The sequence below is a fragment of the Cyanistes caeruleus genome, chromosome Z (genome assembly GCF_971803275.1).
Source record: "Cyanistes caeruleus chromosome Z, bCyaCae1.hap1.1, whole genome shotgun sequence".
Taxonomy (NCBI): Eukaryota; Metazoa; Chordata; class Aves; order Passeriformes; family Paridae; genus Cyanistes; species Cyanistes caeruleus.
Genome location: NC_141732.1, coordinates 9,271,841 through 9,298,012, shown reverse-complemented (window position 1 = coordinate 9,298,012; position 26,172 = coordinate 9,271,841). Strand labels below are relative to the sequence as shown.

Genomic DNA, 26,172 nt, shown 5'->3' with positions numbered 1-26,172 from the left:
TCATGTTGCTACCTCTTTACACAGTATTTTACCATCCCTGCAAAGAGTTCTGATTTTAGGAATCATTGCACTGAAGGAGTACTAGGAAAGAAAAATCTTCTGCTCTTACTGTAGTATAACCTTTACTATGCTAGTTTTATGAGAAATCACTTGTATAGCTATTATTTCCGGTCAAGAAGTCTTCTTTGGTATTGACCACCAGATGAAGATGATATGGAGAAGGAGCAGTGGACACACCTCTTGGACAGTGCTTAAGTTCAGAGTAAGAGAATATCTACAAGTGGAAATGATTTCTTAATTATATTAATTTCTTTCATCTTCAAGAGACGAGAAACGTGAATTAGCAGTGTACCTTGAACACTGTGAGACACAATAGAATCATTGCAGCCCAGGGAAGTGAGCAAAACATACAAAGCAACTAATCCTCATGACTGAAAATTGCATTGTCACTAAGATCATCATGACTTTTTATACAATCTTCTTCCATTTACAAAGAAAACAGCAATGCAGCATCATGTATTTTAACTGCATTTTCAACCTTGGTACATTTTATGCTTATATAATCTCAAGTTTGTTTAATCATGGTGTTATTCACAGAGATTCAATAATTAATTACATACTTGGCACCAAATAGAATGTACACATATTGTCTCTAGAAATGTGATTGTTATCATTGTAAGAAGGAGAAAGATTTTTTTAATGCAAAAGGTTTTTTCGACATTTTTATGATCAGTTCTAAAAGGTTTTTGCATAACAAAGTAACACCAGGGATTTCAGTCATGTACATGGAATTGTAATTCACTTGTATTCACTCTGGGAAAATCATATAACTAATATTTTGGGTACAGAACTTTTTTATTGTGTGGCTGAAATGTCAACATTGTTACTAGTCCTCCTGGGATAAAATGTCTGTTTGGTGGTATTGCTGAAATTCTTGAAGTTACCTTTGTGTGTGCAAGGACTACATATTCAGCCAGTAAAATCTTTATTTAAACACATTGTACAGTACTGCATGATCTCATTTTATTTAAATTGCTGGCTGCCCTCCTAGGAACAAAACTCTTAGAGCACGTGATTCAGATTATACTCAGAATGCACTTTAATCTCAAGCAAGACATTTCCTTATTTAAGACCTGACCCTTAACTAGATAATGCACTGGACTGAGAAAACACAGATACATGGCTGTCTAAATGCAAAGCATGTGAGACATATTAGATACTATTCAAACAGATTAATTTTACTCCCAAGCATATTTTGCTGAACCTTTTCAGGCACTGAATTCACAGGATCAAGCCACTTTGTAGCACTGTTAAATGTAAGTGCCACCACCGTCAGATCATCTCTGTGTCGTGGTGGACACAAGGGGAGCACAGTGTGTGGAAGGGTAGGAACAGAACCTTTTCAGAGAGAATTGTGCAGCTTTTTACTCTGCTGCATCTTGTGGTGTGTCTGTACAGGCATGCTGGGAGCAGTGGGTGGAAAACAAGCTGCAGGGCACGCTGGCAAATCTCCAGCCCATGTAACAGGGATGGGTCTCAGGAGCTGATGAAATTTCTAAATTTGAACTGTACCTGGTGAACAAAATGAAAAAGGATAAAGTCAGACACATGGTAATAAGCTGCTTGAAACGAGACCATGGCAAAAAAAAAATTCTGGGCCATAATCCATCTACAAAGTGCTATAAATAAATTATGTAGGGTTTAATTCTGCTCTCCATAGCTTACTTCTCTGTCAATGCACGTCTTTCTGTCAATATGGTTAAAGAATGCATTCTCATTTACCAGTAACACCTCATGTACATTTTACCTCATGACCACAAGGTAATAATTCACATTGCTGTCCTTTTGAATGCTGTTAATAATTAGACCGCTGCTTCTAAGCCAAGATACTAAATGTTAATTTTCTTTAATTGTAAAAGGTCCTGCTAAGGTGGTCTAAGTGCTTAGTGTTTAATATGGGTATTTGAGGACTTCTTGGTATTGGTGAGAGTAGGCAACTTGGCTTCTCCAGACAGGGAACTACAAAACCAGGAGGTTTTGTTCACAAGTGGCTAAAACAGACTTTTTGTGTATTTGATTGGCCCATTAGCTGATCACAAACAGAACTGGTAGTGCTGAACTTATATACAAAAATTACATGTAAAAATTCATAACACATGCAATATGATCTATCTCCAAATGAGGATATCTCTCCTCATTTCAGGAGCATGGTGACTTCATAGAGAAGACAAATTACAAACTCCCTCTGTATTTCAGAGAAAGGGGAAGACAGAGGAAGAATCTTTTCCCACTGTTTTAAGTGTATTTTTTCATAAGAAAAATTCAAGCCCTCTAGCATGTTTCCCTTGTTGTTCATCTCAAGTTGGTGAGGATGTCCTTGCCTATTTTTTAATTACATTTCTCCTCTAAGTTAAAACATCAAATGAGATGCCCACAAGGCATATTTTTCTTGGCCATAATTTGGATATAATAATTGAAGCAGTTGGCTTCAAAGTGTCATGTAATGTTATAATCAGTCACTTTTTCTGTATACAACATAATTGCTCTTTCTTGGAAATAAATAGGATGTCATATCCTGTCAATTTTACTTTCAAATAGCAATGACAAATTATTTACTGAATATTATAAATCTTTATGCAGCCCTTTACCAGTCAGTCAGAATTAATTTTATTTACCTATCAATCCTTGAAATGATAAGCAGATGGAAGAAAGCATGCTGCTGTGTGTTTGCATGTCAATCATTCTTAATGACATTCAGACCTGTTTATTTTTGTGATGTGTTTATTAATATTTTTTTGCATGTACATCAACTCAATTAAGTTAATGGGTGTACAACCTATCTCTACAATTTTCTTCAGGTACTCAACATTTTAGTTTCTTTCAGAAAAGCTTTCTCCTAGCATCATTGTATCATTACAGCAGTATTAAGAATTCTGTCATAAATCCTATTTTACCAGCATTTTTGTCATCTGTAGATAATTACTTCTGTTGAGAATTTGCATTTAAGTTCTCATTTGTTTTTTCTCATCTCTCTCATCAAGAGGAGAGAGAGGGGAGAGAGTGTGTGTGTGTGTGTGTGTGTGTGTGTGTGTGTGAGCATGTGTCAATTTTCTTAAGCAGTAGAAGTGATAAATATAGTTAAATGTTTACTTCTTTATTGAAAATCACTTTCTTCTTGGATTTCACAAGATAGATCTGGACACAAAACAAATACACAGGAGCTTACTCTATGCAGTTACTGGAAAATGTGTTATTACCAGTTATTACATTATATAAATGTGCTATTACCAGAGTTGCCCTCCCTTTTCTTTATTTTTTGGTTGTTTTGCCATGACATTTGCAGAGAACATGAGATAGATTTATGAAAGCACTTACACACCTAATGCAGGAATTAACAATATCATGGGTACTGATAGAAGATATGGAATTTGCTGCCTTCTGGTAGAAAAGAGTGAAGAACTTGTTGCTTTCTTATTCCAGCTGGTTGCTGCAGGCATGAAGTCATGAAATCAAAGGAGGGTGGCATCTCCATCTTCCATAGCAGACACATAAAGAGACATCAGCTTATACTCACTGGCACCTCAGGGAGGTGCAGTCCTGGGTCACATTTCTAAAATTTAGAGAGATGTAAGTTTGCACACATATCTTTTACTTTAGACTCAAACAAAGAAAATAATGAAAGCTTCCTTTGCAATATACAGAGGTTTTTTTATTTTTTTTTTAATCCTATGGATGTGCTCTTTATCCACTGTGTCAGGTTCTGGAAGCCCAACTGTGAATTTTAGATCCTATTATTGGGGCTGAGTGTCTGAAAATAGGAACTTCAGTCTAGTGCACTGGACCATGTAAATCGTGTACTGAAACTAAACAGAAGAGCTAAATGTCATGCTGGCCTCTTTGAGAACAGCTCCTACATTTCCACAAAGGTGATTTCTACTGACAAAATAGTTCATCTTGAAATGTTCTGCATGCTAACAAATGCCCTTGTGGTTGGTTACCATACTGGGCTTCTCCTTGCCTGAGATTGTGTTTCTTAGTGAAAATTTCCATGACACACTCTTTTTTGAGGTGGGAAACCTAGACAAGTCTTCTCAAAGCACATTAATTATGCATAATGTGATGATTAAAGGAGAAGCAAATTAGGTTAGAATGAAATCTGGCAGCAGCCCTACTCTTTTTGTTTTGGTTTTTTTTTTGTTTTTTATCATTATCTCAGATTTGAACTTTGAAGTTTGTACATTAGGACAGGATGAAATTTTGCTTATCCACCAGCTTTTATCCCATATTCCATTAGAAATCTTGGGAACTGCCCAGAATAGAATTAATTTCCATCATCCTGACTTAATGGGTGAGCCATTGCTACCAAGAGAGGTAGCAAGGACCAGCTGTGGAATCCTTGAATCAAATCCTGGATTCAATAACGCATTTTAGACCACAAAAGCAACAGGACAGGCAGAGGTGAGGAGTGTCTGTTTCCAGAGCTTGGAGGGGAGATAGGAAGGCTGAAAAACTGAGCCAACTGGCAAATCCTTGTCAGTAAAAAAAATAATTACTGTCCTTGAACTGCACAAGTGTGAATGTGAGCACATAAACCAAAGAACTGGTAAGTTGACTCAATCAGAAATCCTTTCATCCTTCAACCACAGGAAACTGTAAAGTGTATTTTCTATGTATCTGTGTATGGATGTGTATTACTGTGTATCAATGCATCCATTTACGTATTTTTCTCTGTAAGTGGCTCACAGTACAGAACTCCACAAAAGTGTTAAGAACATGGCATTTAGCTTCATGGGTCAAAAGAGATAGGGCTGAAATCAGGGCTACATACATAAAAACACTGGGGTAAATTGAGAGAAATCTTTCAATATTCCCATTTTCCTAGCAGATGGTGGAAAGTACTTAGACATGATGACTCTTCCTGGATGTGCTAGCATATGCTGTGGAATTGCCCATACAGAAAAGCCTTGCTCATTGCAAATCTCGCAGGAGCTATCACAAACAAAGCACATCAATTAACGTTTGCTTATTATGTGACTGTGCACATGTGGCAATTTTCTATTTTTCTCTCTTACATTAGGCCCACAATTTAGTCTGGATGAGAGCTACACCAGATGAAAGTCTCAGCACTTGGAGTACTGCTCTCTTCCTTTTATTTTTAAATAGGAATACTTACTGCTTATCTGTCTCACTCTTTCTCTCTATTTCTCTTTTATTTATTTTTTTTTTTAATATTTCATAGCTATCCAAATGTTTTGAGGCTATTTGCTAAACCCCCTGTCTACAGCAGTTATTTTGGCAGATCTCAGGCTTTGAGGGAGGCAGTACAAGCCATGCAGCAGCTGCCTGGCCCAGCATTATGGCTCAGTGAACTTTGGCACAGGTCAGATTTTCAAGTAGTTTCTACCAGTATATCAACAACTCACAGGAATGTAAGTTATGCTTACCTGAGGCTTGTACCTGCAGGAAGGCACATGTCTTTGGAAAGGCAGAATCCAGATCAAAGGCAAGTAACATATTCCCAAAGACTGTAGATTGCTTGTACTCGGTGCAGCAGAAACTGCACATGAGAGTTTGTGGAACCTGCCTTTTATGAGCACAGGGATGGAAGGGACAGCTGAGGTCATGTAACTCCCACAGTCCCAGTCAAATGTGCAAGAAATTGAAATCTATCCACAGGACATATGGTCTATGGAACTTGTGATGGCATCAGAGCAGACCCACATGGGCCAGCAAAATGTGCATTGTTACAAGAGCAGCATTGCAAGGCACTGAACTCTCTAACTATTCCTTGAAATACTGAAATTTTGTGGTAAGCCTGTATAAAAGTCATGCTTTATGTCTGCAGAGGGTTGTTACTTGAGGAAGGAAAAGGAGAGGAGACTGCCATAGAAACATTGCTGATTTCATTCCTTTGAAATAGAATAGAAAGAGGTGAATATTAGTTGTGCCTCTGCATGTCCCATTCCTCCAAACAGCACACTGTGCACCCCACTTGCACTGCTATCTCCATCTCCACCTCAGAAAAAAGGTGATGAAAAACAAAAGCAGTAAAATGTTGCATCAAGCCCAGTACTTCAGCATACAAATTGCATCTGGGCACTGCAGCTGAACAATAGAAAAATGTTTGATGCCATTGTGGATTGGAACTTTCTACCAGATATTTTTTTTTGTCAGTAAAAATTTACCAGGTTAGTAAATGCTGGCCATATATTTACACTTATGAGCAAGTGTGATGCTCAGAAAAATGCAATCACTAGGCAATAGTAATGTAATAGTAATGTAATAGTCCTTGCAATAGACACAAGGACTTTTCTGCTGCCTGGGACCTCTGTGGTCCATCCCTCCAAGATTCTTCTTGTGAAGAACGTGTTTCTTACACCTCAGCAATGCTGTCTGCAAGGAAAAGCTGCATGTTTCATACAGGGACATCAGTAGCTCAAGGGCAAAAATTGCTTCCAATGCTGTTGCTGACTATGAAAGCTCCTCTAAGGTGGTGATGGAAGATGCCACAATTTCTGTGTTGAGCAATATGATTAGGCACTTTGAATAGTGTGATAGAAGTATACATTGCTTTAAGCCCACAGAAGGCATATGTAATTTTGTGTGTCATCCTTCCTCAAGCTACTATTTTGAGAACCTATAAATGAAGGAAATTGCCAATGCAGTAAGATTTATAGAGTCTTACTAGTGAGAAATAATTTTTTTAAGATAATTGATGAAGATGATAGGGAGAAGGATATCTTTTTTTTTTTTTCCTTTATAGATTTGTCTTATGCTTCCCATTTCCTTAGTATGGGCATGGGGAGTAGGGAGGATCCTAGTGTCACCACAGTGTTATTCCTGTCAACAGTTTATTTACAAAACAAGACAAAAAGTGAAAAAACACAAACTAACAAACAAACAAAAAACCCACCAAGAAAAGCACCCCCCAAAAACCAAAAAAACCCAGCTCAAAATAAAAGCCCACAACTGGCAGGTAAGCTGAAAAGGGAAACAGACAAGATCAAAGTGGAGATTTCTCTATTTTTAGGAAGAATTCTATGTTAACAGAACTTTACAGTTACTTCATTTGACTAACTGGTTTAACTCCTTTGCAGAGTGCCTCCTCATTTCTAGAAATACTGTCTCTTAGTCAAGGATTAATTTTTCTGACTACTGAAAAGCTCCCTTTTCTGAGCTGCCTGATGTGCAAGCACATTTCCACATGCTGAGAGGAAAGTAGCCATTAAAATATCACAAATCCCCCATGCTGAGTTCATGTTTGGGAGCTTCAGGGAATGCAGTCAGTGCACTAAGTCGAACACCTGTAATTTGAACTCTTTCATCTTCCATGGACTCACTAAATTTCTTTGCCTTTCTGACCAAACTCAGTGCTTTGACCACTTGAGCAAAGAAAGTATTTCCAGGAAGAAAGTAACTAAAAAAAGAAAAATAAAAAAATAATTAATATCACTATGAATGAAGATAACACAAATATGCTTCAGTGTTGGCATGAAATATTACTTGGAATTGCATTAGTGCAAAACAAATAGGAATCTTTATATTTGCCTATGGAGAAAGAAATTACACTCGTGAGCACTTTCCTCTTCATGGAAAGAGGTGTGCACAGTAGCCTAAGTGGGATCTGTCTGGGTTGTCAGAAATCTACAGGCTGTCAAAGGGGTGGTACATTTATGGGTCTATTGACTTTCCACAGCAGTCTCAATATCCTTCAAAGATAGCCTTGGGAGCCAGTCACACAAAACCCAACATGACTCCAATGCATTTTATCGTCCTTGGGAGTAACTTCAAGATCTCTTAATGAACTGAATGCATTGATTACATTTATATGCTTGAATGTTTTTAAGACTTTTACATTTCAGAATATGAAAAAGACTGTCATGCTGAAATTTGAAAGTTACTTTTATAAGCCATAAGAAATGTATTTCTCACAACATATTGTTTCTCTGTCCTTCAGAAAGCACTGGGATCCTTGTCATATCTTCTGCTAACCGCCTGTGAGCTGCATCCAGCTAATCATTTTAACACCACTAATGAGTTCAGAAGTAGGGAAACAGAAAATGTTCCAGGGGAAGAAGTATCAAAACTATGTAATATATCAAGAAATTTCATACTGAACGAACTATGAACTGCACCAGAAATAGAACAGCTTTCAGTGAAGGTAAAGGCGTGTGAAGAATCCATGATCCCCATAGGTGCTGTATCCAGCTTTCAGGAAGCCTGTTTTCATGTGAGAAAGCACACAGAGAAAAAAAAAAACTTTCAGCACCAGTACAGGTAGGGGTGGGTAGAGAGTCTCTCTCCTCTCTACAAGCCTGCCTCAAAATACCTGAATGCCAATGTTTTCATCATTTCCACTCTGGGATTCAATTCTTATATCCTGACTGTATTCAAATTTCTGCTGAGGCTGGGTAGCTGGCAAACGTTACAAGAATCAGTGTCTTAATATAACACCCCAGTATGTCAAAAAGCTTCTGCATTACAGTCTACTGACCAAATTAATAATTTAGGACATGCAGGAGAGACCTCCCTCATGTTTATTTTCAGGACAGTGTAAGATTCCTTCTGCCTCCAGCTGAAATACTTGCAACACTTCTCTTCCTACAGACAGATTTCTATAGGTCAAAAAGAAAGGAGATGCAATGATAGACAAGCCCAGATCCCCCCAGTGTGTCTAAAAATACTGCACAAAAGTTACCAGCTGAGTACTGAAAACTCACCTACTTTGAGATACATTCTCATTGTATTCTCAGAGAAAAATAGCACAGTTGTTACACTTGATGTGTATCATACAGGGAGGGAACCATCTATAATATTTCTTTCAGAACTGAAAAAAAGTGCTCAGGAAAGTCTGGTGTTGTTGCTCTGAATACAGGGTTTCAATGAGAGGTGTAACCAAAAGTAAGTATTCTATTACCATCTGTTAAAACCAGGTGGGGCAGTGTTCTTTATCTCTTCCACCACCCATCCTCCCTCCAGGGGGAATCTCTTCTGTTAATGGGCCATTGAGTCTCCCCGCAGGACTGATAAAATTACATCATCCCATTGGGAGATGCTCCACCCAGGGGGAAGAGCCAAGCATTCCTACCTGGATATAATCTGAGACTTGGAACACCACAGGCAGCCTTTCTCCACTGGATTCCCAGGGGAGAGAGACCAGACCCATCAACACCAGCACTGGACGTTCAGAGGAAAACTACACCCTTCTACAGGATCAGTGTTTCAACAGAAGCACATCTGTCACTCCAGGAGGACTGCAGCCACCATTTAATGGGACTGCTACCAACACCCTGACCAACAGGGAGTCAGGTTGAATTCTGACTCTGTCAGTGTTGTTATTTTACTACTGCATTTTTGTTTTAATTTTCCTAGTAAAGAACTGTTATTCTTACTCCCATATCTTTGCCTGAGAGGCCCTTAATTTCAAAATAATAATAATTTGGAGGGAGGGGGTTTACATTTTCCATTTCAAGGAAGGCTCCTGCCTTCCTAAGCAAACACCTGTCTTTCAAACCAAGACACAGAGCTTTTCTGAATTCCAAGTAATTTTACTGTATTGGTGACACAATGTACAGGCTTTGCCTTTTTATTTCCGTTACTGACTTCCTGTATGTGACAATCTACCTACATTTTAATGAGAGTGGGATTTTCTAATATTTAAGGATGTGTAGATAAACATGATAAAATATGGAGAGAAAATGGTCCTTTATATATACACCTAGCATATGAAAAACCTAGGCACTAATCTGCACCAATGCCTGTGGAGGACAGCAAGTGCAATACTCACTGCTGCCCTGTAAAATTCTGTAAGCAGGCTGCACAGTCTGTCCTTCCTGGACACAGTCGAGTTCTCTCTCTCAGGGTTAGTGACAGCCCAAGATTGTCTCTCTACTTGTCCAGCCTTGTTTACATTGTGCTAAGAGTAATATACCAATTTTTTATAATACATTAGGAGTCAGGGTTTAAAAAGCAGCAGCCAGTGGCATCTCTGACTTGATTCTTGAAATTACTGCTGTATTTGCATTGCCTTTTAGGCATAGCAGAATAACATGCCTTTCCCAAGATTCCACACTGCAAGCAAGTAGAGCTAGGATTTCAAATCATTCCCATGTCATAATTTAGAAATCTAGCCAAAGGCAGCATGTAATTTTGGGAGCCTGATATTCCCATCCTGTCCTACAGGCTAATCTCACTGGCTGTGGCCTGTCTCCCAATTCACTAAGTAATGCCACAAATCAGGGGAATTAAATATAGCCCTTCCTGAGTGATAAGAGATAAAGTCATGATTTACAAGAACAAAAAAATAGATAGTCTGAACTACATCCGCCACGAGGTAATGTGACTTGAGAAATATTGTGTATTGCTTTGTTGAAATTAAAAATACCATCTTTTTATTTCTAAAACCTCATTCTAAAACCTCATTCAAATAATATTTGAGTAAAGCATAATAATTTTTACTTTCATTTTCTATTAAAAAGAAATAAATTTCTCTAAGTTCAAAATGTTCCTGCAAATTATTTAGATTTTTACAGAAAATGCATTTTTAGTAAAAGAATTGCTGATAGGATATTTTGAGAGTATGTGTGTTGTGGAAAAAAAAAAATTGGAAAGGCAAAAGATGTTGGAGATCTCTAAAAACAGAGTAAGAAATTGCTATTGTAAATATTGTAAATTTATATTGTAAATGCTATATAGAAATTTTTTTCTATAATGTACATTTAGCCACTATTTTCTTTATCTTTGCCCTCTTGGATTTCTATTTTCCACTGGGACAAGTTCAATCTACTGCATGCAGACACATTTTGATGAGAAGCAGCTGCATGTTCCAAGTCTGAATTAAATACATAGGAAAATTTGTTATTCATCTTTAGGAAACAGGTGAAGTCCTGTCTGTAGCTTTGACCTAACATAACTAAAACCTGTTTCATAACCTAAGAAGCTGTAGGAAGAGTAAGAAGCCACCTTCTGCTTTTGTTCCTCCTCCCAGCTTTGTGGGCATAAACCCCAATTTAGAGGGGGACTCTCTGGTGGTTCTGCAGGTGTTTGGGGGCCAGAGAGTGGTGAAGAGGCTGCACAGTGCTCCATACAGCCTTTGGTGATGCTCTGCATCCTCAGCTACAATCTGTTGGATGCTGAAATGCATGTGAAATAGTTCTTGATTATGCCTCAAGCTCAGCCATTAGATTCCTTATCATTCTGGGCTGCTTGTAGTCACGAAAGACTATCACTTACCAGTGTTAGAATAACCCTAGGCTCAGCATTTGTAGCCTGCTCTTGCTCCTCCAAAATCAGCTTTTGCCATTCTGGAAAGGAATTTTCTGTCTCTAGAGACATTTCTCTTGAAATGTTCTGCTCATTGCCAAGCAGCAGTCAAGAATCAAAGCAGGAATTAGAATCAATCACTGAAATAAGAGGAGGGGGAAAGGCAGTGAAATACAGACAGAAATTGCAGTTCCAGTGCTGCTGCCTGAGCTCTGGGTACTAGCCACATTTATTCCTTATCCAGGAGTTTCTCCAGGCTCTTCCTCCTCATTTCCTACACAAAGGGATGGCTGTGCTAAGCTAAGATTCCTTTCTTCCTGATATGCAATATTTGCAATGAACAATCCATGTTCCAGGCAGTGTGTAAATACAATATTTAAAGGCTGAACTACAAAAGTTGGTGACATAATTGCAAGGAAGCATCTTCACAGAGAAGTAATATATTTGGAAAGCCTGGCCCAACTGCCTATTAAACCAAATTAAAGCCATTTTAAGGTTCAAACCTTCACTTTGCTCTGCTGTAAACATTCAACAAATGTTAATTGTCTGAAGTAGTTGCAGACAAGTCCAAAAGCACAGGAAGGACATGGAGCTGCTGGAGAGAATGTAGAGGAGGGACACCAAGGTGATCAGAGGGAGGGAGCTCCTCTGCTATGGGGAAAGGCTGAGAAAATGGGGATTTTTGAGCCTGGAGAAGAGAAGGTTCTTAAGGTGACCTAATTGTGGCCAATAAGTGTTCAGTTCCTGAAGGGAACTCACAAGGAAGATGGAGAGGGACTTTTTACAAAGCCATGTAGTGACAGGGAAACTACGTTTAGATTAGATATTAGGAAGATTTCTTTGGTAGTGGTGAAAAAGTGGAACACACTATTCAGAGAAATGATGTCTGTCCCATCCCTGGAAGTGTTCAAGGTCATCATGAGTGAATCTCTGAGTAATTTGGTCTGGTGGAAGGTGTCCCTGTCCACAGCAGAGGTGTTGGAACTGCATCATCTTTAAGGTGGCTTCCAGCCCAAGACATTCTACATTTCTATGACCATACACTAGAATAATATACAATGTACCTACATGCTGAATATTTAGTGCCACTTTGGTAGCTCCCATTTTGTAGTCAGAAAGTTATGATAAAACTGCAAGGTATAAAAAGAGAAGATAAATGACCAAAAGACAAAACTACAGCACAAAACAGAATTCTTATGAGAGGACATGTTGGGCCAGGAGACTTCAACCCGGATAGGAGGCAGCAATATATGTGAAGGGGGTCTATAAAATCTTGATTAGTTTGAAGAAAGTGTCTAAGAAGTGATCATTCACTATTCTTATAATACAAGAGCCAAGGGTCACACAATCAATCATGAAGTTTAAAACACTCAGTGGAAATACTTTATCACTTAATGCATAAATTATGGAATATAGTTCTGTAGAGTGTTATGGAGGTCAGTAGAGTAAATGGGTTCAGAAATAGATTAGAAAAATTTATAGAGGAAAGCTCCACTAAACACCATCATCTGGTTGCCTAGTCAAAGGTCCTTAAGCCAATGACTGCCACAAGGGAGAAGGACATTTGAGGAGAAAGACTACTCTTTGCTTGTCTTGTTCTTTTGTAAGTTCCTCAGTCTCCTCTTACAAGTTACAGGCTGTCAGAAAATGAGCTGGATTTTCTGAGCAGCTGGGAAAGGTTTGCTTTTAGTTTGCAGTTCTCTCAGTCATTATAGATGCTCCCTTTTGAAGGGCATGTAAATTGTGTCTTGTAGCTTTTTTGGACAAGGGCAAGTCACTTAGTAAACAAAAGTCAAATTTCTTCTTTTTTCTTTTAGGCTATCAATTGAGTTGAATGCTGAATTTCTCTGTCCTTTTTCCATCTTGGTGAAATGGGTCAGACATGCTTATCTAATTTTCTAGGTAATAGGAATTGGTACCTCATCCAAGACAAAATCTTTCTTCTCTATTGGCATTGTTTTCAACAAGTTTATTTTGCGTGATTATATACTACCTCATTTTGTTCAAAAGATCTATGCTATTTTAAGCACATTAATAGAAAATTAAAGTTAAGTATTCAAGTTCTAGCAATGTTTTCCTCCATTATTTGTTTGTTTTATTTTGGTTTGGGGTTTTGTTTGTTTGTTTGTTTGTGATTTTTTGTTTTAGTTTGAGTTTTGGGGGTTCTTTTTGGTTGTTATTTTTGGGTTTTTTGGGGGCTTTTTTGTAGTAGTTGTTGGTTTGGATTGGGTTGGGTTTTTTTGTTGATTTTTTTTTGTTTTTGTGGAAAGAGGCAGAAAGCTCTCTGTCTGTAGCCTTCAGTTATTACTATAGATGATTTTTGTCTTCAATTACTATCAATGTTTTTTGTCTTCAGTTATTATCATGCTCTAATAGATATCCAAATACATTTCCATTAAGTTAAATGCAGAGGCATTTATGGAAGGTTTTGCCCCCTCTACACCATAATTAGATTCCAAATTTGTTCACCTGATTGAATCAAAACCATTGATTCAAGTAGATAAACGGTAACCTACATAATGCTCTTTGTGCCCCTGTGCTGGTTTCAGCTGGGGTAGAGTTAACTTTATTCACAGGGGCAGGCGTGGGGATGTCTTTTGGTTTTGTGCTGAGCACAGGGCTGATGATTCAGAGATGTTTTTGTTATTGCTGAACACGGATTGCACAGAGCCAAGGCCTTTCCTGCTTTTCACACTGCCATGCTGGGGAGGGAACTGGGGGTGCCTGGGAGGTTGGGAGGGGACACAAACAGGACAGGTGGCCCCAAAGGGACCAAAGGGATGTTCCAGACATGTGACAGCAGGCTCAGTGTATAAAGAAGGGGAAGAAGAAGGGGGGGAACATTTAGACTGATGATGTTTGTCCTCCCAAGGCACCATCAGCAGGATGGGACCTCACTCTGCTGGAAATGGCTGAACAGCTGCCCAGCCATGGGAAGCAGTGAACTGATTTCTTCTTTTGCTTTTCTTGTGGGCAGAAGCTTTTGCTCCCCTTACTAAACTGTCTGTATCTCAACCCACAAGTTTTGTAGCCTTTACTCTCTCCGTTCTCTCCCTGGTCCTGCTGGTGCAGGGAGCGAGAGAGCGGCTGCCGGGTGCTGGGCTGGGGGGAAGCCACAAGATGCAGCCCCACATGCAGGAAAAGCTTGTTTAACTAAGAATGTTTGTCATGCAGAAATCCTGAATGGTTCCTCACTTTGTGTGTTTTGCTGAGTCCAGCCCTCTCTAACACAGAAGGATGTTTGCAATTCTCTCATTAGGGTCAACATGGGCTCTGTGTCCAGCTCCTGATTTCCCAGTACGAGCAAGACAACCAAAGAGCCCAGTGAAGGTCCCCAAAAGTAATTATGGCCTTGGAGCTTCCTTGGTTGAGAGGGCTGGGATTGTTCAGTCCAGAGGAGGCTCACAGGAGACCTCATCAAAGTGTGCAAATATCTGAAGGGAGAGTATAGAGGAGATGGCTCCAGGTCCTTTTCAGTGTTGCCCAGTGACAAGACAAACCACAGCAGGCACGAACTCTATAAGCCATTTCCATCATCTGAGCACCAGGAGTGTGGCCAAGTGCTCTCTACCAGGTAGAGAGTGAAAGAAAAGAAATTAAAAAGGATGACCATAAAGTGAAACCTTCTGTACCCAGATACCAAACATCACCATATTTTTATAACTTCTCTGTAAAGTGATGCAGAGAGCAGCATAGAAAATGCAAATGAATGACAGAGTGCTTACCACCACATAGAGTTGGACTTTTTATCCTTTCCTTATTCTCAGAATGATCCACATAACTCCATGGATCCTATCCATTCAGATTCCTTTTCCTTTCACCCACGGTTTTGGTTCCTGTTCAAAATTTTAGCATGATTTTTGGTGAAATATGCTGTTTCCTTACACCAAAATAGAGAACTTAATGTTAAAAGTTTTTTGGGACTATTTTATTTCTGGCCTGTAGACCTTAGGTCAAATCCTTGCTCTGCTTAATTTGAAATTTTCCAGAGTAAAATACTTGGAGGCAGGGAGCTAAGCCTGACATCTGAGGGCAGTACCCTAACCATGAAACTATAAAGTGTGACAGAGATACCATGTTCCCTTGGAGAATTTAATTTTCATAAAGAAATTTCAGAAAGTAATTTTTTTAATCCACTGAAGAATAAACCCCAATTGTGGACTGACAAATGCTACCACAGAATGGGACTCTTCCATTCACCGCAATTTTAATATCAAGAATTTGACTTTTAAACAACTACTTTTATATTTTTAGTTTTCATTTACTGCCTGATCTTTGAGAAAATGAATGGTATGTGATTTAAGCACTTAATGTAGCTCAAGAGCCAGCATTATCTTTCTGAGTTTGACAAAACTTTCCTTTGTTCCTTTCCCAGGCCATTTTGCTGATCCCTGTGGGCCTTTGCTCCTCACTTGTAAAATAAGTTATCAGGCCCCTTTCCATCTTGACTTCTGCTGTGAAAAGAATGAAATTATTCTTGGCCCTTACTCAACACTCAAGTGAAGCCTGTTTAGACTGTTTATCCAGATTTGGGCAACTACACTTCAAGAAAAATGGATTCAAATGTAAAATATTTCATGAAAAGTGGAAGGAATTACCAGAGATAATGAAAAAAAAAAAAAAAGTCGATGAGAAATTCTTGAATAAACTGCTGTTCCTTAACCTAAGAAGAAGCATGGAAGGAATTGTTCTCCCCACCTTATGGTGGACATGATAAGAAACAGTGATTTTAGGTTTCAAACAGATTTGGATTAGTTGTTAAGGATTATGTTGTATGTTATGTGCTAATGATATAAGTACAGTGAAGGCCTGGGGACATTTCCCAGAGAAATCTGGGGTATGGGATTTTTAAAAGCTTACTAGGTTAGCATCTGTTGTAATTATAAACAGTCACATACCTCCCGTAATCTTACCAGTACATACCAGGTAGTGTTATTAATTAATTCAGGTTGTTGAAAACACTTCTCCATCACTGATTCCTACATCAGTGTCCCCTAATTTGCAATCTAAGTATGGACATGTCTGGAAATATCCCCAAGCATATTGAAGAAAGGATGGCCAGTTTGTGAAAGCAAACCTTGCAGTTTTCAGTAGTCTTCAAGATGGTAGTAGCTTTAAATACCCAGATAATTTGTTTGCAGTGTTCCTAAAATCTCTGAGCACAAAGGGAAATTAGATAATTTGGTTGACTCTGAGTTTCTTTTACCTCATATAAGACTGGCAGGTGTTTCAGAGATTTCCTCAGGACTTAAAACCGTGGGCTGTACTTACAGAAGGCAGACCAGGACAGGAGAATGTGTAATTTCTTTGTAATACAGACCAATCTTTGGGATCATTTAGATGAAAAATTGTCCCTGAGCATGCTTATTATTCATTTATCCAAGAAGAAAAGAGCTTAGTCCTTTTTCTCAGAAAAATGAGCCACTTAAAAGATTTAATAGCTCCTGGGCTTGACCTGAATGCTTCCCACTGCCTCAATACGTCATTAATAACTTATTTCGGACTTAGCTAAACCTTAAGAATTTAATATGGTATGAAACACAACAGGTCTTTCCAATGAACTAATCCTGGAACTCTGTAGGAAGATTTTAGTATATAAATCTGATGTTCTATATACATATGCATGTTTTTTTCCTCTGGGCTTGTACTCTTGCCAGCACAGACACTCTGATTGGAATGGACACTCCAAGTAACACTGCAGGGAACACAATATATTAACTACCCTGTAGTCCTGTGGTCAGCAGAGGTTCAATATTGATTTCCAGGAGAGTTAGGAAGGATGAAATATTTCTGGAAATGTATGTGAGCACTCTTTGCGAGCAGCAATTTGTGTAACAATGGTTTTACTCCTCTCTGTCTATCCATCATTGTGAAGACCAGCAGAACAAAAAGATACCAACAGTTAATTGCTTGAGAGCAAGCAGGTAAGACAAACTTCATTAATTTAGTATTATTTTTGAATAATAAAACATGATCCTCTATTAAAAATGCATCTGTATTCTCTGGGGATTTAAAATCCAGAGCAATGTCTCCTTCAAAGCAAACCTAAAATAGGTCACCTGAGCTGTAACCATTTTACAACAATCACATAAAATGGTGATATTTGAACCAGAATCAAACTAGCCGATGGCATGTTTGCAAAACATGCTAAGAAACCAGTGTCCTTGCTCATTGTGACTCAGAAGCAATTCCTTTCATAGCAGCTACCTCTGTTTTTTATTTAAAACAGATCCAGTCTATCAGATGAACTGCAGTCTGAGATCAGAGGATCTCAGCCAGGAGCACACTTCAGCCACTGTTGATAACACAGAGAACTCTGCTGTCTTTGTGTCTGTGCTTCTACTCCCATAATGTTTCCCACACTACATGCCATCATCCTTAACAATTCACATCCTCTCTGAGGTCACAGAAAATCATAGTTAAACTCTAGACTAGTTCATAGTGACTAACTCAGAATACCTCGTCACCTGAAAATAACTACAGTTTTCTGCATGGAACATGCAATATTTTCACTATCAGCTGAATACATTTCAGATAATAAAAAAGAAATAGAAACCTTCCATTAAATTCAAGACTTTTTTCACAGTTCCAATAAAGTGTGTTTTCAGATCTTCGTGGGAAGAGTCGAAAAAAATTTGGCTTAATGATTTGAGACTTCCTATAGGAGGTATTTAATTTTGAAACAGAAGAATCAAATCTTGTAGCTCATGAATTTTGTTGGCATAAGCTATTTAAAATTATTTTGTCCAAGGAAACCATGTTAATATTATAAATACATATTATAATATTGTCGTTTTGGAAATATTAAAATGGATGCTATATGTATGATATTAAAGTAACCTTGCTATAAAGATACAGTTTTTATTTCTGTTAACTAAACTTAGACATTCTAGTGAAATGGCTGATATAGTTATACCTGTGGTAATTGAACTGCCTGCTTGCTTGGATAACATCCAATGAACGTGTGATGAAGACCCTGCTACTGATATGCCAACTATCAGCACCTACCATCTGAAAAAAACATGGACCAAAACCCAGGCTGGAGGTGATAATAAGAACAGACTAAAACCACAGCCAAGAAATGTGCATGCTCTAAATGAGGAGGAGCCATGCTAAACAGTTCTTGGAACATATAAACTAGTTTGGAGAAAAGTTTAAATGTGCATGATTGTTTATGAATATGCAGTAGGCTGATGCAACAGAAAAGGTGTGTAAAGGGTGTCCCAGAAGTAGCAGGTGTGCTCTTGGCTGAGTGCCAAACACCCAGCCACTAAACTTTGCTTTATTACCTTTGTCTCCTATTGTCCTTTATTAAACTTTTGAATTTTACCAGGAGAGTGAACCTCATTTTTCACATTAAGCATGTGTGGAAAAGGGAAAGAAAGGCTCAGAGGGAGATTAGATGATGTTTATGCCTGTTGTTAATGGAAATCCGTTCCTAAGCTCACATAAAAATATTTATTTAGAAATTATCTCAGTTAACCATTGTTGACTCATTATGGGGGAAAAAATTGCTCTATTTGAAACACAGAGGGAAATCAGGTGAATTTTAAGACCACTTCTATATCAAAAGCATTAAAAAATTAAAGTAGAGCAGTCATCCTTAAGCATCTTTTTGCATTTCCTGGCAAAACAGTTATTAGTGGAGTTTTTTAAGATTCCCTTCAAATAGCTGAAGAGAATAGTTTGCCTATACATACAATTATGTATTTGCATACAGGTTTTAGTCTTCTACCAGTTTGAGCATACACCATGCAAAAATGCCTCCTAAATGATGCTCAGCATTGTTAACTGCTATTGCATTCTGACTACAGCTGACATGATGACTCTTAAGGGGGAGCACAGCACTCTCCTGGATGAGTGGATTAGACAACTAGTAGTGGAGGTCACCATATAATCATGTTTGATTTAAAAAAAAAAAAAGTTCTTAGAGGATTTTTTTGGTGTTTACATATTCAGAATAAGAGATATAAGTTTAGAAAGTTATTGGTGCTTGTTCAGATTTAGAGGAGCTTGAAGCCTACACATCCTCTTTAAATATAAAATATGCATGACTTAAAGCTAGTGGAAATAAAAATTCCATATGCAATCTTTTGCATATCAGAAAAATTATCTATCCATGCGAAAGAAAAATTGCACAATAAGAAAAAACACATATGTAAACAATATTACTGAATCATTCTGACTAGCTCCAGCAAACATAATTTCTGGTTTTCTGACTTAATAATCTTGGGTTTGAGCAGTATTGTGCATGTATTTCTGTTCAGAGTCCTCTAAATAAAGCAGGACTATTTTCTTCCAACAGAAATCAACTTCCAAAGCTATCAATTTTCAAGAAAGGACTCCATTACCCAAATATTTGTGATTGTGTATGGCTTGAGGGAAAACCTGAGAAAATTAAGGGTTACTATGCAGAAGTACAATTACTTAGATTTTGATAGTGTCACATGCTTTTTGTGTCCACTACTAGAATCTGGCCTAAAACTTTTAAAGAAAAATAGGCAGTGAGTTGAAGATGATTAATCTACTTTGAAAAACTATAAAAGACTTATTATTGAGCCTAGTAAGATCTTAAATAGGTTTTACTGAAGACCTTTGAAACCAGACTCAAAACTAAAAATACCAGAAGCGTTCAACAGAAGTATAAACAGTTGCAGGCAGTTAATTTGTTCCTTCAGTCATAAAATTCATAGATAACAGAGAGGTAAAGAGAATAAATAGAGAATAAAAAAAACCCAGAATGATAGATAATAGGCAAGGTTTACAAAATAATCACTGGATTATGAATTAGTTGAGAACAAGATGTCACAAAAAGCATAAGAATGAGAAATGTAGCATGGCATGCACACAATCCATTTCTCTTCCAGGAGAAATGCATATGTAAAATATACTGCAAGGTATTTTCTAGCTTTAAATAAATTATTATCACATCAAAAGTGAAAAAAAGGAGATGCTAAGAAAAACAAACACATTTTGGCAGCAGAGAGAACAATAAATATATTTATAAAACAGTGTTTGGGGTGTGTTTTTTCCTAAGTGGAAGTACCTCTGAAGGAATGCAGCAAGGAGGCACAAGAAGCTCTCCCCATATGGCAAGAACTGCAAAGAAGGCTGTCCGCCCACTGTGTCACACTTGAGGGAGAGGTTAGGAGATGGAGCACAGATTCTGAGGAGGGAGCTGAGTAAAGATTGGGAGATGCACTGTCTATTAAGAGTTTGAATGACTCTGTGAAGGTTCCGGATTCCGGGGGGAAACTTAACGCTCGTTCTCAATGGAAACTGTTGGCCCCACTTCACAGTTCTCTTGTGGTGAGAAGTGGTGAAGGTGGTCTCAGGCAAACATGACACACTGGACAAAATACATCTTTCAAAGTTGATTCTGGGAGGTGGGGCAGGAAGTAGGGGCCATCAGAAATGGGAGAATAGCACAGAGGTTGTCTTACTGAAGAACCAAGAATTGAAAGTGTGATAATGATATTGAATGTCTATGCATTTCTTTTGCTATTTTAGTAACTACAAATAGTTTAAATCCTCTTATGAATACAGAATAGGTTTGCCTTCTTGGCTTGGAAAAAACGGTACTGCTTTGACAGGAGAGTAAACACAGACAACTAGAAATATGGCTAAAAAGAAAGGTATGTAAAGTTGAACATGTCACTATACTTACTAATACAATGTAATTGATGCCAATGACTTACAAAGTTTAATGTCTTAGAGAAGATCATCGGTATACTCCTTTTCATAAAAATAGAAACAAGTTTGTCTCACACAAACTTTCTCTTTGCATACTGTAGATCTTATATAAAGAAATAACAATAAATTAGAACTGTGATAGAAAATCCATATATATGATATGACCTGATTGAAAATCTACTAGCATGATGGCAAATAATAAAAATGTTCAGTTAAGTATGTACCAGCAAGTCACAATTCCTTTTAAAGCCATTGGTGATTCAATAAGAGAGCCATATGGTTCTCTAGTTGATCTAAACTCAGCTACAGGCTTCTTGAAGAATATTTGTGAAGAGAATCTATCACACTCAAATGTCATACAGCTAATTCATCCCCCCCCCCAGTCTGTTTATAAAGACAGATGGCAATATGTTGGGCTGTCATAAAAAAAAAAAAAAAAAAGTGGACAGCAGTGTAATAACCATTTCTAGACATTTGCTTGGAAACCTGACTGCTGCAGCGCTGCTCATGCAGGTGCCTGCACTCTTCTGAGGGTGACCTAGTGGCAGCCATCAAAAACAGGGTTGCAAATATACTGAAAGGAAGCCCTGGACATCTCAGCAAGTGATATCCTGGAAAAGATAAAAAAAGCTGAGCATTAGTAGTCCTTAACTGAGGAGGGGAGGACAGGAAGTAAGACAGGAAAATCTTTTGATATCCAGGGACTTCAAATTACATCTTGAGTTTTCCATTTGCTTTGCTGGGGTGCTTGAATCACCTTGAATTTAATATGCACCAAATCCAGGCACTTAGCAGTTAATTTCAACTTAAAACTTCCTCATGTCAGAAAAACAAACATTTCCTTATTAAAGTCAGTTTTAAAAGAGAAACATTCTTCTGTCTTGACTATAGTGCTGCAAATTCCGTGTTTTATATAGGTAAAATAGGCAGCTGACTCTCTGTCTTCTTCAACAGTCTCCTAAACTATTTTCAGACAGAATTAACTTTAATGCATGAATACCCCCACTCAAAGTATTAATATACTTAAACCCCATAGGAACTCAGTAACTTCCTATGAATTTTTGCCTCCCTTTAAAATCAATTTACTGCATCGTCATATGTAAATTCCTCATGATGATATTAATGACAGAAAAACTTCTAGCTCAACACCTCTGTACTGTTCAGGCCTTTAAAATAACTTGTCACTAAAGGAAGTCCTATTTTATATATTCAAATTTGAAGAATGTAACTACTTTGCATAACCAGAAGCCTTGCAATATATGTTCTACCATGGAAGATTTCAATAAACAATTAAATTAACCCAATTAACAATTAAATGTATTCAGTACATCTTTAGTTAAAGATTTACCCCTTTGTTACCCCTTTGTTCTTTCACAGTAAAAGCTACTGGTAAAAAGCACTTTGATATTCTATATCTGGTATGGCATATTACACATTGTACTCCATGCAAGCTTCTAGAGTCCAGATCATGAAATGTGAGTGCAGGAAACAAAAACAGTTACACAGAAAATTGCACTACTGAATTGTGTTTGTATATACCGTAAGTTCATTTTCACTGAGACTTATTTCAATCAGAAATAGGATCTGCGTTTATGCTTGCTTAGCTTTAGCTTTTTAAAACTGTCCAGAATTTCTCTAATGCTCTGTTTTCTTTTGGATATCCCTCAAATTATGGTATAAATAGGTCCTCTACACTCTGTACACCTTCTTGTCTGTAATGTGAGCTGGAAAGCAATTTTTAAAATTTCTTCCCCCAACAGCACATGCCAGCTTCTGCCAAGGATGTTATGACTTGTATATACAAATATTTTATCGAATGTCTTCCCTTGGGCTATAATTCTGCTAGGCAGGAAAGGTACATACCTTTATTTTTTGATCATGTTGGTATGTTCCCAAAATGCAGAGCTGTCCACACCAGTTTTCACTGGTGCTTATGAATATCTGATTTATTTTTTTTTATTGTTTTTCCTTTATTCTTGCTGCAGTGGAGATTCAATAGAATGCTAAAATAATTTTGTGAGAGTAGGTTTTGTATCACCACCTGTACCAGTAGACCCATTTTCTGTGACAACAGTGTCCAGCATTATAATAAAATTAATTCACTAATTAAAATAATACCTTGTTTTGAGATGAATTTTGTTCTAAAAAATGTATATCTATGCTGTAAGTCCTAAGCCAAAAAACTATTTAAGACATTTACATCTGTTCTTCAGCAAGAAAAGGAAACCAGAGTGGCTGAGTTTTTGGAAGTCATTACAAAGTCACAGGGTGTTAAAAGGTTAAAAACAAAAGTATCGCTTTTATCAATATTGTTCCTTCATGTTAGCTTTTCTTGAAGCATTAAAGAATTCCAAATACTGTACCAAATACCAAAAACAGTACTCAAGAGTTCTTTCATCCTCCAGAAATTAATATGACATTTTGACAAATTTATTACAATTTCCTTTGATTGTGAAATTTTATGTTTTGGAAAGTTCCTGCATCAAACTTCAGGTGTAAATTCAGAGAACCATTTTTTGGTCTATGATTTAATAACCAGCCCACTAGAGTTGTGAAACTACTATGTTTATGAAAAGGTGATGGTGGATGTCAGACCTGGGCTCCTCAGTTATTCTGTTATGAAATTGATATTTATAAATAAGATGTCCTAAACTTTTGGATTAACCTATGGTAGTTGAAGTTATGCAGATAATTTTGGAAAGGGTTAGTAACACCCCATCATTTTCTGTTTGGAGGAACATAACTTAGAACCTTGAGTCAATAGCAGAACATGGGTTTTTTTATAGCATCTTTAAGTTTTTCTTAGTGTGTCAGGTGCCACACAAACAACACAGCTTTGTCAGATTATGTCAGTTCTGGCTGGGACTCTTCTAGGTTTGGCTTTGATCAGTAACCATGGGCTGTCAAGAATGCAAAGGAGGAAGACAACCTGTAGGACACAATGGAAGAGCTCACAATTTTTAGCAGAGTGAAACAGAGAAAGTGGACCAACTCCAAAATGGATGAGTAACAAAAAGTACAATATAACATTCTCTGTTACAGTTATTAGAGTTGATTTACTCCTCAGGGAGTGAGAATAGAGGCGTATGTCCAGTGGAATCTCATGGCTCCTGTCCTGAATCTGATGCTGCTCAGTATTTCCATTAGTCATTTGGCTGATGGAGAAAAGGTGTGCTTCATATTCAGGTGATACTAAATGTGAGTCTTTGGAAGACAAGAACACAGAATGACCTTGCTAAGAGAAAGGTATAAATAATTGGCTGTACTGCCAAGCAATGGGGTGTGCAGAAACTGTTTTTCTTGTAAACTTGAATTTACTAATAGTCAGCTGCTGTGGTTGAACCATCAACATCACACCACTGTAAAACAGTCAGATGTCATATCAATAGACATGTACAAACCAGTGCACATAAACAACATGGGAACTGATTTGTCCAGTCTACACAAAGACAGGAAAGTTTTTTCTGAGGAAAGACTGAAGGAATTTGGGTTATGTAGTGGGGAGGAGAGAAGCTGATTGTTGTTTATGCACAGGAGATTCAAAACCAGCAAACATAAAAAGCAGGTTTACATTAGAATGGAGGTACAGATTCAACACCAGGAAGAGCTCTCAGGGCACTGTGAAGCTGGAGTAAATGCTTAAAATTATGTGTATTAGCACTATATTCTATTCTTGAACAACTTATGTTACATATGAACTACATAAGTTATATGCCTTTAAAAGGGCTTTTCTGGCACCCTGACAAGTTAACAAGTGCACATAATCTGTGCATAGTGAACAGGAATTTCTATGCTTGCTTTAGGATTTTGTATGTCCCTAAAGTTTATACAGCTAGATTAATTCTATGAACAGATGTTTAAAGTACAGAATCTCCTAGAAAGAATTAATTAACTTTTCGAATTTTAGTAATTTTTCAATGCAGAACCGTTAAGACATGAAGGAAGTTAATACACAGAAAATAAGCAATGCAGAAAGGATTTTTTATTTTTCTGATTTTCATTCCTTATTCACTTAATTCTGGCCTGCAATCCGTGAACATATTGTGAGTAAAGTGGCCTTAAATTATCATTATGGGACAAGTACTCTTCCACACCTATAAATGTCATTATTTATACAAGTAGACTGTACACCATATGAGTGAGAATAATTCCAGCATTAATAATATTAAAAATCACAGTGTTATAACTAAAATTAAAGGTAAGAAGCATGCCAATAGACTGTAGTAATCAGGTTGTTGACCTTTGCTCTGTTAATTAATAGCTACAGTATAATTTCTGTGCCTTGTAATGAAAGTTTTATCCCTGTTTTAGACATTCTGCTCTTTTTTCCTACCTGGACTTCGAAGCATTCACTGAGACAAAGCAGACACTGTAAATCTGATCCATACTGGAGTGATGATATTAAGTATTTGGTAACCATTTCCTATAAACTAATGAATTGATTAATTTTTTTTGTGACTTCACTGGATGTTGAATAAGACCCTTATGTGCCCATGCTTTTTTCTGAAAGTCCTGTACTCACTGAATTAAGTAATGAGTTAAGAGATAATTAATGAGGGTAAGAGCTTCATTCTCACACATCTCAACTTGTCCTTGGAAGCTACATCTACTATTTTTGATAAGGAGACTGTTACTTGGGAAGAGGAAAATCAATCTGTGCGTTAGTGACCCTATGTCTGCTGCTGGTGGGCTTCACTTTCTTTAACTGTTATGCTGAAATTACAGCTTAAAAAAACCAGACCGATAATTCCAATCTTAAAAGAGTTCATTTTTTAAAAATCCATATGAAGCTAAACTGTCCTTTCTTAGTAATATTAAAAACTGCTACTGCTGATGAATAGCACTCTTGACAATAAGAAAAATAACCAACTTCAAATAATAATAATTATTCTCTCATTTCAAAAAATAATTATGTGCATTACTTTCCTTGCTTCTCTGTGTGTCAGAGGGTACCTTGTATGACAAGCTGAAAAAGAAAATCATTCAACCTGTGGCTTGAAAAGAATTCTTATTGAAAATTAAATCTGAAAATACAAACTGGACTACAGAATTGCCATTAAAAAACAAATCATATTATCAAAGTCTTAGAGTGAATAAAATAAACAGAAGCTTCAGCATCTTGGGACTTACATACAACAATGTCTCCAAATGCTCTGGAAAATGAAAGCTAGACACCAGACACCAAAATCTGTTTTCTGTTGCTGGGATTCTTCTCAC

At 37.4% G+C, this 26,172-nt stretch overlaps 1 long non-coding RNA gene across 1 annotated transcript; it reads right to left on the bottom strand.

The window, feature by feature from the left end:
- Positions 1-290: 290 nt before the first annotated feature.
- On the bottom strand, positions 291-26,172 carry LOC147648086 (uncharacterized). The gene is made up of 3 exons (XR_015280742.1): positions 26,086-26,172; positions 3,380-3,610; positions 291-1,572 (listed from the first exon to the last, which is right to left on the bottom strand). It is a non-coding gene; the product is annotated as an uncharacterized LOC147648086 (long non-coding RNA).